Genomic DNA, 2,717 nt, shown 5'->3' with positions numbered 1-2,717 from the left:
AAATTTTTTTAGGAAACTCAAGAATTTTCTTGATTATTTTCCCCATCGTCCTTGCGACCAATAGAATTGCGGTATTGCGATGTCCCGTTCAGTAATTTTTCCGTTGTCAAGCAGAATACCAAAAAATTGTCGATTGTACCATGATGGCACCGGATACCGCAATTTTATTTGTCGGAATCGTGATGGGGAAAATAATTCGCTGAATACTCCTTGAGCTTCGAAATGAATTGGAGTATTTCCTTCAAATTTTCCGGCATACAAACGAATGCGTCAAGTTTCCCAGGAAAAATCCATCGCACAAGCGCTCGGGAATTTTTTAGCTGCGAAACTTGACATGTTCGTCTGTATGCAACGAAGTTATCGGGAAATATCCGATCATTTTGAAGTTCTCGGAGTATTATAACCGCCTATAAATATGAGGTTGCCGTGACAAAGCTTAGGAATTCCTCGAATTTCCTGGGAAATCTGCATATTTTCTTGAATTTTTTTAGAAAACTTACGAATTGATTCTAATGACATTTTTGGAGAATGCTGGAATTTTCTGGAATACTCTAGCCGAATTTCCCAATATTCGACGAATTCGAGAGTTTTCCAAATGATTGCTGAATCCTCCAGAAGATTTTGAATGAATCTAGACTCTCCTCCAACTGTTTAGAAACTTCCATGAATTTCCGTAGAATCGGACATCTCAAATTATATAAAGTATGATATTAAATTTTCATCATACTGAATGCTATTTTCATTCCACTCAACTGCAGAAACTCCGAATCAACAGAATAAATCCCGAAAGAATCAATTTACCTTAATGAAATGCATCGTGTGGTCAATGCTCTTCAATAATCGTTCCTCTCACTGCATACTCAGTAGGGGCAAACAGCAACAAAACGCTACCTCGATTTACTGATATATATTACTTGCCAAGGACCTCATTATTTTCATGGATCGTAAACACTCGGTCGATAAAAAAATATTTCTCATCTCTGCTCTCTCACTTAATGAGATATGTCTCGTAATTTCGTTCACAGAAAAAATTCATCTCTGATCGTTTCTTAAAATTACAAATACCACGTGAGTTGCCTCTGTGGTCCAATTACAATAGAATCCTCACAGATCTTTGGCGAAAAAATGTTTTTTCTCCACTTTCCAGAGCCATTCTATCATTTTCCTTCAATGTAAAAAATAATTCTCAATTATCATGACTCTGAGAACAACTTATGCCTCTTGTTTTATAAATTATATTTTCACTGCTAACATTAAATACACGTGAGGAGTGTGATTATGTTTCTTTGATATTATTTGAGTGAAATTAATTGGTAACAGGGGGAAGTAGAAATACTGTTATCATCTTCAAGCAATTTATTTTACGCAGTTGCAATGAGACGAGTACGTTTTTCCAGAAATTGAAGATTAAAATTTCCTCAAGTTGTTGTTTCTATTTAAAACACGTGATATTTTTAAATTCTTCGAACTCACAAATTATTCTTTGTGTCACAATTGTCAATTTTCTCATGTTTATCACGCGAAATTGATCATTTCTTTCTTCCCATGAATCCCATTAATTTCAGTTTTTTCCATTTTCCGTTTTCCGCGAATGGGATAAATTTGATTCTTTTTCGTTTTTTAGAAAAGAATCAGAACTAGGAAAATGTTGGTTTTTTTTTTCATTCTGGAAAAATTTCGAAAAGTATTCAGTTGCGCAGAGAATTCCCGAATTCTCTGAATGATTCAAGAAAATGGTTTACATTTCTAGAAAGTCGATTCATAACAATTCCCTTATGTTTCAACAATTACGGGTATTGATTAGTTCACTTTAAGAAGTGAAAGGGAATTGATCAACGATTCAAAATCATAAACGCATGAGTGCATAAAATTTAATACATTTGAAATTTGAATAAAGAAATGGAAGCTCCTCACTAATCATGAGGTGATAGATCAGTGCGTGCGTCCGGCCGAATAAAAATAAAAATAATGATTATTATTTTTTTTAATTTCCATCAAAATCTTCAAAATAATTAATTTAATTTAAGAACAATTATTCACTATTTGATTTTCCTAATTTAAATCATCTTTCAAAGACCCTAAAGTCCTCTCCAATAACTACAATAACAGTATTTCCTTTCCTCAATATAATATAAAATAATACATTTGGTATCAAGCGTAGTGCATAAAAAAAAAAAAAATTCCACCTCCATTCCCCGTTTAAACCTAAAAAATTACTCTATAATTTGGCAGCTAATTTTTGGCTAATTCCAAAAATTTTGAAAAAATCGTCATTATTGTATTCGTGCTTTATGTTTCATGGTTTTCCCCCCTTTTTGTATAAAAAATTTCATTGATGCAACACTGATCAGCACTGTGCACGTGCAATGCTCACATTTATCCACGTAACACTAATCAATATTATCCTTAATTAATATTTAAATATTGAGAGTGAGAATGAAAAGAGTTGTGTCTTAAATACTACTATTCTAGACTCGAATTGAAGGAACAAGTTGATTATTCTCATCACTGGGACAGTAATTTCAATCTCCTTGAAAGTTTTATGATCTTTTGGCCTATCCTCGTCACTGTTAAATATAAACTCCCGAGAACTTATGCAGATGTTCAGCCCCAGACGTACCTATAAACCACTGTGTCAGACTTATTCCTTCATAACTTATGAATCCAACGTTTTTTGACGTTTACTCCTCCATCTTCATCCCCCCCCCCCCCCCCCC

Source organism: Diachasma alloeum, unplaced genomic scaffold (assembly GCF_001412515.2).
Source record: "Diachasma alloeum isolate Michigan unplaced genomic scaffold, Dall2.0 Dall_scaffold_00343, whole genome shotgun sequence".
Classification (NCBI taxonomy): Eukaryota; Metazoa; Arthropoda; class Insecta; order Hymenoptera; family Braconidae; genus Diachasma; species Diachasma alloeum.
Note: the sequence above shows the minus strand (reverse complement) of the source record.